The following is a 12,926-nucleotide window of genomic DNA, read 5'->3' on the forward strand; positions in this document are numbered from 1 at the left end:
CAAGTATACCTACTTTTTTGTGGTCTATATGCATCAGCCGGTTTTATTTTCCAGTCTTACTGAGATGTAACTGACATAAAGCATGAGTTTAAGGTGTACAGTATAATGATTTGACTTACATATATTATGAAATAACCACAAGAGATAATATCCACCATCTCATATAGATACAAAAAAATAGAAACGAATTATTTTTCCTTGTGGTGAGAACTCTTAGATTTACTCTTAATATATATCATATACCTTTCATATATACCATACAGCAGTGTTAACTGTAGTATATTACATCCCAATACTTACTTATCTTCAAACTGGAAGTTTGTACCTTTTCACCACCTCCATCCAATTTCCTCTGCCTGACTCCTGCCTGTGATAACCACAAGACTGATCTCTTTGCCTTTGAGATTTTATTCGTTTGGTTTCACATATAAGTGAGATCACATAGAATTTGCCTTTGTTTATCTGTCATACTTCACTTAGCATAATGCTGTCAAGGTTCATCGATGTTTCAAATGGCAGATTTCATCCTTATTACGGCTGAATAGTATTCTGTTAATATTATTTCATTCCATCCACAATTTTTATTCACTTCTCTGTTGATAGAAACTTAGGTTGTTTCCATGGAGATGCAGACAGCTCTTCCATATAGTTTTTTGTTTGTTTGTTTGTTTGTTTTACTTTGGATGTACTCCCAGAAGTGGGATTGCTAGATTACATGGTAATTCTATTTTTTACTTTTTTTGAGGAACCTCAATATTTTCTCTAGTGGCTGTATCAGTTTATAGTCTCACCAGTAGTGCACAAGGGTTCCTTGTTCTCTACATGTCAGCATTTGTTATTTCTTGTCTTTTTGATGGTAGCCATTTTAATAGCATTAAAATGCCTCACTGTGGTTTTAATTTCCATTCCCCTAATTATTAGTGATGTTGAACACCTGTTCATGTGCCTGTTGGTCATTTGTATATTTTCTTTAAAAGAAAGTCTATGTGGTCTGTTGCCCACTTTTTAGTTGGATTTTCTTTTTCTTGTATGAGTTTTTTTGTATTTTTGAATATTAACCTCTTATCAGATACATGGTTTACAAATATTTTTTTCCCAATTTGTAGGTTTTTTTTCAATTTGTAGATTGTTTCTTTGCTGTGTAAAAGCTTTTTGGTTTTATATATATATATATATATATATATATATATATATATATATACACACACATAGTCCCATTTGTTTATTTCTAATTTTGTTGCTTGTGTGTAGTATTCAGAAGATCTTCATCTACCCATGTCAAGGAGCTTTTTTCCTATCTTTTCTTCTAGGAGTTTTATGATTTCCACTTTTTTTTTTTAATTTTTTTTTTCAACGTTTATTTATTATTGGGACAGAGAGAGACAGAGCATGAACGGGGGAGGGGCAGAGAGAGAGGGAGACACAGAATCGGAAACAGGCTCCAGGCTCTGAGCCATCAGCCCAGAGCCTGACGCGGGGCTCGAACTCAGGGACCGTGAGATCGTAACCTGGCTGAAGTCGGACGCTTAACCGACTGTGCCACCCAGGCGCCCCTATGGTTTCCACTCTTATATTTAAGTCTTTAATCCATTTTGAGTTAATTTCTGGGAGTGGTATAATATTGAGGTCTAGTTTCATTCTTATATGTATGAATGTCCAATTTTTCCAGCACCATTTTCTGAAGAGACTCTTCTTTATTGACTGTTCTTGGCTCCCTTGTCAAATACTAGTTGATACTATTTGATACTGTTTTAATTACTATAGCATTATAGTGTAGCTTGAAATCAGGAAGTGTGATGCTTCTGACTTTGTTGTTTTTTCTCAGGATTGTTCTAGCTATTTGGGGTCTTTTGTGGCTCCATATAAATTTTAGGAGTGTTTTTTCTGCCTTAGTAGAAAATGCCATTGGAATCTTGATAAGGATTGCATCGAATCTGTTAGTGTATAGGAAAGCTACTGATTTTCGCATGTTAATTTTGTATCCTGCAACTTTACTGAATTTGTTGATTAGATCCAGCAATTTTTTGGTGGAGTCTTTAGGATTTTCTCTATTTAAAATCATGTCATCTGCAAATAGAGACAGTTTTATTTCCTTTCCAGTTCTGATGCCTTTTATTTTTCTTGCCTGATTGCCCTGGCTAGCACTGCCAGTACTATGTTGAGTAGGAGTGGTGAGATTGGGCACCCTTGTCTTGTTCCTGGTCTTCAAGGAAAAGCTTTTAACCTTTCACTATTAAATATGATGTTAGCTGTAGGCTTGTCGTATATGGCCTTTATCATGTTGGTATGTTCCTTCTGTATCTGATTTGTTGAGTTTTTATCATAAATGGATGTTGAATTTTGTTAAATGCTTTTTCTGTATCGATATTTTTTATATCATTCTGTTGATATGGTATATCACATTGATTGATTTGCATACGTTAAAGTGTTGTGGCATCCTAAGGATAAATCCCACTTGATCGTTATGAAAGGTCTATTTAATGTGTTGTCAAATTTGGTTTGCCAGTATTTTATTGAGATTTTTTTGCATCTGTGTTCATCAGGGATATTGGCCTGCAGTTATTTCTAGTAGTGTTCTTTTTGGCTTTGGTACCATTGAAATGCTAGCCTTGTAAAATGATTTTGGGATGTTCTCTGAGTTTTTGGAAGTTTGAGAAGCATTGGCATTAATTCTTTTAAATGTTTGGTGAAATTCAACTTGAAGCCATCCTGGGTCCTGGGTTTTCTTTGTTGGGGGATTTTTGATTGCTTATTCAGTTTCCTACTAGTAATTGGTCTGTTTAGATTTTCTGCTTATTCCAGATTTAGACTTGGTAGGTTGTATTCTGTTGGTAGGTTGTATTCCTGGGGCACCTGGGTGGCTCAGTCTATTGAGCGTCCGACTTTGGCTCAGGTCATGATCTCACAGTTCACGAGTTCAAGCCCTGCGTTGGGCTCTGTACTGACAGCTCTGAGCCTGGAGCCTGCTTCTGATTTTGTGCCTCCTTCTCTTTCTGCCCCTCTCCCACTTGTGCTCTCTCTCAAAAATAAATAATAAAAACATTTTAATAAAAAATTTTTTTTTTAAGTTTTCCATTTTGGGGTACCTGGCTGGCTCAGTGGAACATGTGACTCTTGATCTTGAGGTAGTGAGTTCAAGCCCCATGTTGAGCATAGAGCTTACTTAAACAAAAACTTATTTTCCATTTCTTCTAGGTTGTCTAGTTTGTTGGTATACAGTTCATAAGAGCCTCTTATCCTCTGTATTTCTGTGGTATTTGTTGTAATGTTTCCTTTCTCATTTATAATTGTGTTGATTTGGATCCTCTCTTTTTCTTGGTTAGTCTAGCAAAATGTCAATTTTATCTTTTCAAAGAACCATCTCTTTGACTCCTCTTTTCTATTGTTTATCTGTTCTGTATCATATTTCTTTTTGCTCTAATCTTTATTATATCTTTCCTCCTGTTCACTTTTGGCTGAGTTCTTCTTCTAGTTCCTTAATGCTTGGAGTTATTTGCAGTCTTACGTTTTGTCTAAAGGTGTTTATTGCTGTGAACTTCGTTTAAGAACTGCTTTTGCTGCATCTCAAGTTTTGGTAGATTGTGTTTGCATTTTTGTCTCAAGATACTTTTTAATTTCCTGTTTAATTTCTTCTTTGATCCATTGGTGGTTCAGGAGAGTGTTTAATTTCTATATATTTGTGAATTTTCCAGTTTTCCTTCTTTTATTAATTTCTGGTTTCATACCATTGTGGTCAGAGAACATACTTGGCATGATTTTAACCTTGTTAAATGAAATGTCCTGAGACTTAATTTTTGGCTTACCATATGGGTTATCCTAGAAAATGTTCATACGTGCCTGAGAATGTTCTGTATATGTTTGTTAGGCCAATTTGGTCTGTAAGTATTGTTCAGATCTGCTGTTTCCTGCTGGTTCTTTGGATGATCCATCCATGTTGAGTGGGGTATTAAAGCCCCCAGCTACTAATGTTTCACTGTTTATTTTAACTTTTAGCTCTGTTAGTTTTTGCTCTATATATTTAGATATTCTGATATTGGTGCATAAGTATTTATAACTGTCAGATCTTCTTGAAGAATTGACCCTCTTATCAATATACGATGATCTTTGTATCTTTTTATCATTTAAGAAAATTTTATTTATTTATTTTGAGAGAGAGAGAATCTCAATCAGACTCCACACTGTCAGTGCAGAGCCTGACCCGGGGCTTGAACTTACAAACCATGAGATCATGACCTGAGCCAAAATCAAGAGTTGGACACTTAACCAACTGAGCCACCCAGACACTCCTTTACCAATTTTATAAGCCTATTTTGTCTGATAAATGTGCAGCTACTCTTGCTTTTTCTTTTTTTTCATATCATTTCCTTGAAATATCTTTCACCATCCCTTCATTTTTAGTATATGTGTATCTCTTTTTTTTTTTTTTTCTTCTTCTTTTTTAAAGTAGGCTTCATGCTCAGCCTGGAGCCCAGTGTGGGGCTTGAACTCACAACCCTGAGATAAGACCTGGATGCTTAGCTGACTGAGCGACTGAGGAGCTCCATTCTGTGTGTGCCTTAAGGCTAAAGTCAATGTCTCGTAGACAGCACTTCATTGGATCTTGTTTTTTAATAGGTGTTCTGTGTGTATCAGTTGCAGAATTCACTTAGGCTTAAAGGAATTATTGACAGGCAGACTTATAGTTGCTATTTTGTTAAGTATTTTTGTAATTTTATAGATCCATTATTCCTTGTGTCAAATTTTATTTTTGTGTCTTTTTTAAAGACACAAAATTTTTATTTTGTTAAATTTTTATTTATCTTGAGAGAGAACATGGGAAGGGGACAGAGGGAGAGAGAGAATCCCAAGCACGCTCTGCACTAATAGCCACAACCAGCACGATGGGGCTTGATCTCACAAACTGGGAGATCATGACCTGAGCCAAAGTCAAGACTTGGCCACTTAACTGACTCAGGTGCTCCTGTTTGTGTTTTGTTTTTTTTTTTGATGTCTTTTGTATCAATATGCTTTGACTTGTTTATCATGCTCCTTTGTGTAATTACTATAGGTTTTTCCCTGTGGTTGCCATAAAGTTTATATAAAATATCTTAAAATTATAACACCTTATTTTTTTTTTAATGTTTATTTACCTTTGAGAGAGACAGAATGTGAGTGGGTTGGGGCAGAGAGACGGGGAGGCACAGAATCTGAAGCAGGCTGCAGGCTCAGAGCTGTCAGCACAGCCCGATGCGGGGCTCGAACTCACGAGCTGTGAGATCATGACCTGAGCTGAAGTCGGACGCTCAACCGACTGAGCCACCCAGGCGCCCCTGTAACACCTTATTTTAACCTGATAACTTCAATAGGATTTCTCAACCTCACCTTTTACTTTTCCTCCTGCTCACACTTTGTAACTGATATTAAAGTTTATGTATTTTTAATACTGTGTAACTAATAACAGATTATTGTTCTTTTTCCTGTTTATTTTTTAACTTTTAAACTAGAGTTCTAAGTGAACTGTGCACTGTTATTATCATGTTACAGAATCTGACCTTGACTATATTACCATTACCGGTGAGTTTTACTTTCTGTGGTTTTTCAATGTTAATTAGTGTCTTTTTACTTCCAAGAACTCCCGTTAGCATTTCTTGTAAGGCAGGTCTAGTGGTGGTGTTGACTTCCCTCAGCTTTTGTTTTTTGGGGAAAGTCTTTATTTCACCATTTCTAAAGGCCAGCTTTTCCAAGTATAGAATTCTTGGTTGACAGGTTTATTTTTCTTTTGACATTTTGAATAGGTCATCCTATTCTCCCCTGGCTTGAAACGTTTCTGATTAGAAATCCTCCGGTGGTCTTATGTGGGTTCTTTGTAAATCATTTCCTTTTCTCTTGCTTTCAAAATTCTGTCTTTGACTTTTGACAATTTTTTTAACGTGTCTTGGTGTATCCCTATTCAGGTTCAACCTTTTTGGGGTCCTCTGGGCCTTGGGATCTGGATGTAACACTCTCCTAGGTTTGGGAAGTCTTTTGCCATTATTGCTTTACATACACTCTCTCTTCTCCTTCTGGAATTCCCATAATGTGAATATTGTTTCTTTTGATTGTGTCCAGTAAATCCTGTAGGTTTTCTAACTCCTTTTCATTCTTTTTTCTTTTTGCCCCTCGGACTGGATAATTTCTAGTGTCCTTTCCCCCAGTTTGCTGATTCTTCTACATGGGAGAGTCTGCTTTTCAAACTTAAGTTCTTCAGTGGGGTCACTTTATTTTCAGTTCTAGGATTTTTTTAACGCTTTCTATTTCACTATTGAACTTACAGTTTTGTTCTTTGATTGTTTTTTGACGTTGTCTGTGTGTTCTTGTAATCACTACATCTCAAAAGGAATATCTGGAATTCTTTGGCAGTTCACAGATCTCCATTTGTCTCAAGACTGTACATGTTTACTTTGGCACAGACAGTTTGGTTTTCTGGACGTGTCTGCTGGTAATGTCATTGGGCAGGTAGGGCTTGCTGTCAGGTCTATTTCTTGATGAAGTCACTGCCCGGGCTCTGAGCTCAGGGGTGCTGGGGGTGTTACTGGCTGAGATCAGTCGGGTAGGACTGCTGGCTTGGTTCCCTGGCAAAGTGGGTCTATAGGATGGGCTCCACGGTTGCCTGGGTTCTGTGGTCAGGCTTTCTAGATGGTCAGGACTGGGTACTGTACTCAGTAGGTGGGGCTATGAATTAGCTTCTCTGCACTGGGAGGGCAGCAGGACAGGCCCCAGGGCCTGCCTGCACGGCTCAGTTTGCGTCCCCAAATCAGGCATGGCTGAACATTGAATTCCCTGGCTAGTTGGGGCCCATGGTTCTGCTCTGCAGATGGGGATCACGCTCTGTGCTCTCTGTTCAAGTGCTACTGTAAGCACACTGTGTGCTCTGGTGAGGTTCCCTGGCTGGCTGGGCTAAATGCTGTATTCAGCAATGGCTGAGGCCATAACTTAGTTTCCCTGCGCAGGCTTAGCAGGAGAACTAGCTTAAAGGCCGGTAAGACTTTTTTTTAAGTGTATTTATTTACTTAGAGTGCATGTGAGTGGGGGAGAAAGAAGCAGGGAGAGAATCCCAAGCAGGCTCCGTGCTGTCAGCCCAGAGCCCAGCATGGGCCTTGCAGTCCTGAACAGTAAGATCATGACCTGAGCTGAAATAAAGAATTAGCCGCTTAACCCAGGTACCCCAAGACTTTGTTGTTTTGACTCAAGCCAACCCACATGCCATGTTCTCTGGCTGAACAGGGCTACTGGCTTTGCTCTGCAGACTGCTGAGGTCTGCCTGCCAGACTGAGCGCTGTGGGCTACGTGGCTTTCTAGCTATTCTGGCCAGGCTCTCTGGTCTGGCAGGGCCGAGAGCTACACTCACCATTGGCTAGGCTTATGACTCCACTCCCTCTAGGGCTGTAAAGTCTCTTCGTTTGAGGACCCAAATCAGGCAGATCTGCACCCCACTGACTTCCCTGGTCATACTGTGTCACTGACTTGCTTTTGCAGATGGACAACAAAGCCACCGCTAGAACTGCTCCTTGGGCGCTGCAAGTGGGAATGTGGGCTGCTGAGATCCAAGTGCTGGTTGTTGCAAGCCCTTCCTCCCTGCTCTGTCATCACCAGATTCTCCTGGTCAAGCTCCATAGATTCCCCTGAAATCTCTGTGTAGCCAGACTGGCGTCGGGGCTCCTAAGAAGTGACCCATGACTGGGGAGCTTGATGGCCACCCTGGGCTGTTTTTCCCCTGGAGGAACCACAGGTCTAGGGGAGGGCAGTGCAGTCTGTGGGTAGTCGCGCTTTTATTCTTCTGATATGGTCTGTCTTGGTCTCCGGGGTACAGGAGGGTGCTTCAGCCTTGCCTTTGTTGTGTTCCAGAATTCTCTGTGGTATTTTGTCCTTGTATAGTTGTTCTTGTGAGGGGAAGCAAAGTCAGGAACAACCTGTGTCGCCATCTTGGTGATATGGCCTGGAAATGCATTTTGGACATCTCAAGCACTTCAGCTTGTTTGGCAAGGAGACAGACACGAAGGCCCTCATCCCGGATTCTCAAGGTAAGATATTTTATTGCCAGGTATGTATTGCTAGTACTTTCTAGCCAAGCCTGTGCTCACCAGTATTATAAACCAGGTTGATAACTGATTTCTGTTCTCTTGTCTAAATTCATTTCAGAACTGAGGAAATTGAGGTCTAGAGAAATGCAGTGTTTTGCTAAATTGTCACACGTGCAAATTCAGTAGCTTTACCTCATTCACTTGCATTTTGTGTGTGTGTGTGAAGACTTGATCCGCTTTGCCTGCTGTGCAGCAGAGAATTTTCTCCATATACCCCTTCTTGTGGTACGGGGATCGGGTCACAGCCTCTGTGGGAAATTGTGACAGGGTCCCAGTTGTGTCTCACTAAGAAGAAATATTTTACATGGGCTTCTGGGCGTCTAAAACCATATCCACCAGAAATTCAAGTTAGAGTTGAAGTCCTGTTCTTGCCTCTGCCCATTTCTGCGGCAGCTGCTGGGCGTTTAGAAGCAACTGGGAAGAGGAAAAAAAAAAAAGCAACTGGGAAGGGGTGTGGCTGGGTGAGTGAAATGGTGAAGACCATATTGATCTCCAACAGATGACAGTCACCGGAGCTCTTAGGGGATAGCTGAGACAGATGCAGCCGTGCCCGGACAAGACGTAAACCTTGAACCTGTGGCTGCCGCCATCACAGCCTGGAAGCATGGCCAGATGCTGGTGGGAGCTGGGACCCCTGGAGCAGGGTATCGACAAGAAGGCAGTGTGGGGCCTCCCACTGTTTCCAGTCAGTGTTCGTAGGGAGGGCGCAGCGAATGTGCAGTCCTTGACCCGTTTTGTGAGCCGTTTGAAATCATAAGCAGAGAAGACATGTTCTGGACATGGGATTATGGCATTTGGATTTATAAACTCCCCCTTTCCTACCAGCTAATGACTTTCCGAGGCAAAGGGGGTGAGGCTCCACCTCCCCTCTTCCCTGTAGCCACTGTTTTTATAGGTTTCATTTGTCAGGAAGATTTTGGGTTTCCTAAGGCTTCTTTGGATTGTTCTTAGCAAGCCAACCAGCACTGTCCCCGTGCGGCAAGGCTGGTGTATGGACAGCGGCAATGGCTGGTCATCAATGCATTGCTGTCCTTGGGTGGGACGTTCCGTTCTTTCCCAGTGTGTGTTTTGGGAGCTTGTCCTGAGCTTGTCCTGCTAGGTGTTCTGTGGGCAGAGGGGGGACAGGTTCAAGGGCCTCTAAGTCACTTCTTACACTAATGGGATCCCTGCCCTGTTGCGGTGGTGTCGTGGTGGGGGAGTGCACCCTACGTGGGGCTCAAACTCGTGACCCCGAGATCAAGAGTCACCTGCTCCACCGACTCAGCCAGCCAGGTGCCCTGAGTGAGTGCACTTTGGAAACACAGAGCCAGAATAGGCCTTGGCATTGCCTGTTGACCTTCCTTCTGACTGTAGTGAAGAAGAAAGAAGAGCATTTCACAGAAGGACTTCAATTAGAAATAAATGTGGCTGGTGCCTGACAAGAGTGAGCGGGCTGCTGCCACAGGCTCCGCGGGGAGGGGGCTGGGCCTGCGTGCTCCCTGGGACTCAGACCATGTGGTTTCAAGCAAGACCTTGTGAGAACCCAGTGACTTTCAACCACCTGGAACTGTGCAGTACTCATACTTCAAAAGATATCCAATGCAAAGACTTAAGTAGTTTTTAAAAGTAAAAATACAGGATGCCAAGGATAGCCTGAATTTGGCAAGACCAGCTCCGGAAACACCAACAGCAGGTTTACCTTGCACTTGACTTTTGTCAGGTTTGGCTTTCTTGCTGAGCCCCTCCCTCCCAAGGCCTGTGTTCTAGTTTTAGGGGAAAGTGGTCCTTGTTCAGGTAATTGTAACGTGAGCATTTCTCCAAGTTTGGATTGAGTTTAAGCACCTGCCCTGGTGCCGAGTCTGCTGGGGATTCCATCTCCTCTCCCTGCCACTCCCCTCCCCTCTCAGAAATAAACATTAAAAAAAAAAAATATGCCCTAATTTTCTAATTTAGTGCTACTTAGCCTGGTCAGAGCTTCAGGTGGATTTTAAGCAAGAGAGATGTGTGAGCAATGGAGGATGGAAAGCTCACTGTCATGTTTATGGGCAAAGTAAATTCTCATTTGCGGGGACGGGGCCACTTTCCTTCCTTACAGAGCGAGAGGCAGTGTGGTTTTGTCTCTGGAAGTAGTGGGAAAATAGCACCTGTGCGTGGTGCTGTGGAAAAGGACAAAGGAAGAGGAGGAATTCTTGTGGCATTGCTGGTATCTTTGGGGACTTGGGGCAGTTACAGATCCTGGTCAGTTTAGGGAGGCATGACTGCCACTTCAGTACTTCTAGAAGGTTCCGCAGCAGAGCTTAATCGTGGCAGTGTTCAATTTTTCCTAATTTGGGGCCCTAAGCAGTTAGCTACCTGCATATGGTTTTTCAACATCACAGCATTTTAGTGTAGGTGTCTTGACTACAGTTTCAGGTAACACTTCACCAGTGGCCAGTATTCTTGTGCCTTCTAAGAATGTTGGAGTGTGTGATGTCAAGAGAAGGTGTGGGACTTAGAGTTGAAGGTTAAGAGGAAACTGGGTAGGAAAGCTCCTTTTACCCAAAATCTGCATGTCCCTGGTGGTATGGAACACAGGGAATCCGAACGTGTTCCTCCCGCTACAGGCACCCAGCCCAGAACCCTCAGAGATAGCTAGTGTATTCCTGTTGCCCTGATACTGGCTGTGAAGAGAGACAATTCAAAGATGTCAGACATGCCTGCCTCATTCTCCAGAAGGTTCCATATGCCACACGACTCAGGACCCAAAGATGCCCGGATTTGTGGGGAACTCACAGATGACGGTGGTGATTGCCTGCTGGTCCAACATCGATGCGAGCACTGGGTCCGGTGAATATGAAGCCCAGAGATGATTACCTGGAAAATGTGACTGTCATTTTGTAAGTTTTAAGGTTCTTGTCCAAATTTCTTTGAATTTGCAGTTTTACCACAGAGGCAGAGGCCTAGTATTTAATTTCAGGTGTCAGTTTGATAGCTAGTCTTGTGCTCACAAGTGGTACAAGTGAACACTTGTTTGGGAGCACTTGTTTGTTTGGGGAACAAAACAAACAGATGGCTGGCCGAGTTCTAGGAGCCTGCAGCCTGGGACGCTATGCACACGCACCAGAGGGAACAGACGTTTTTCTTCTCCCAAGTTCCCAACTCCAAAAGAATGATGGGATTCCTGCTCACCAGGTGACAGAAAAGGCAGTTTTTCAGACTGTCATGAAGCTGGTGTTTAACTGGTCAGTGGGTATGTATCTGGCGCTCACGTTAGATCGGGAAATACCCTCCATTCTTGTTGCTTGCACGTCACCTGCGGCCATCAGCACGGTGCTGACTGGGGCGCTGGTCCACCCATCCTAAGGCCCCTTGTGAAAAAGCGGCGGACGTGGTGGTGACGTCCAGGGCAGGGTGGCCCGAGGCAGGCTGCAGAGGGACTCTCCTTCGGGGCGAGCCGCCCTCTGTTCCTACGCTGCCTGGCTGGTGTGGTGGTCGTGGGGGGCTCAGGGGGGCTGTGTATTGGTTTCCTATGGTCCTGCCGGGGCTCTGGGACATTGGGGGGGCGTGCCTGGCCCCTGCTTCTGGTGGACAGTCCCTCTGCAAAAGGGAGGCAGTCAGTGCCCACCGAGACTACCGAATAGTTATTGCTCGCTGTCGCCGTTACTCAGAATTGAGCACTGCGGATTTTCCCCTCCCTTTGGGGGGGGGGGTGGTGACCAAATCACTTCATTGTCATCGCTGTCGATTCCTGGCTCATCACTTAGTATATTTAAGTTGGCAGAAAACCAACCAGACCCTTCCTTCATCGGCTTCAGATCCTCTTGAGCTAAAGCTTTGCAGGCTGAGGTGGATGCGGAGGCTGCTGGGTGCAGCAACAGGCACGGGAAGGGTGGGATCTACTGGGAGCCTTCCTGCCGGCTCGGGAGGGCAGCCGCAAGGGGCAGGGGTCTCGGGCGTCAGCGTGTCACCGCGTGCCCCCAGTCGTCGTCTCCGGCTGTCCCATCCCTAGACTCTTCCTCAGTCTGTTCTCAGCTTTGTCAGCGCCGAAAACGAGAAAGGAATCCGCTGGGCCGCAGCGGGGCGATGACGCACTTGACAAGCTTGCAGAAAGGAATTTGCCAAGCAACGGTGCGACAGCTGGGAGAAGCACTTCATTTTTAAAAATGACAATGGTGAAGTACCTTTAAACAGCGTATGAAAGTATAGTGGACTGTGTTGAATTTGTCTTCCTTAGAAACAAGCGTATGTCCGTCTCCCCCAAGGGCCAGGCGGTGCTGAAGGCCTAGCAGGGCTTGAACCACCTCAACCGTGGCTCTTCTTGTCCACTGGTTTTGTAATGACCTTTAAAAGCTTCTTGGTATCTTTATTTCTAATGGAAAAGAAACGACCCCACACATCCCAGAACCAACCACATAATCATTAAAACATTTAAGGCTTCACGTTGTGAGCGAGCAGGCTTGTGTGATGTTTAGCTGTATTAGCAGCAGAGGATTTATTTTTACACACGGCTCTTCGGCCACAAGGGGGAGAGACCGAGTGGTCACAGGCTGGTTTTGAGGCTGCGAAGCTAGCTCCACGGTGTTCACTGCAGACGCCCACCGGCCGCGCCCTCTCTCTGTGGGCACAGGGGCGACTGGCGTCACAGTGAGCACACAGGCTTTGGGAGAACGTTCTAAGTGCTTCATCTGGCACGGTGCTGCCCAGACTCAGGAACGCCAGCTCAGTTCAACCAACGTTTTGCAAAATCACTTGGGAGATCAGAGCCACCGCTGGTAGCCAGGCAAGGTTGGGCAAGGCCACCTCCCTTGCCCCATGCCCGCTGGGGGAGGCGTGTGCGCCAGTGGGGGGGTCACACCCGGGGGGAGCAGG

Source organism: Lynx rufus, unplaced genomic scaffold (genome assembly GCF_022079265.1).
Source record: "Lynx rufus isolate CCGP_SWC_20201006 ecotype Redwood Valley unplaced genomic scaffold, mLynRuf1.p SCAF_3, whole genome shotgun sequence".
Lineage (NCBI taxonomy): Eukaryota > Metazoa > Chordata > Mammalia > Carnivora > Felidae > Lynx > Lynx rufus.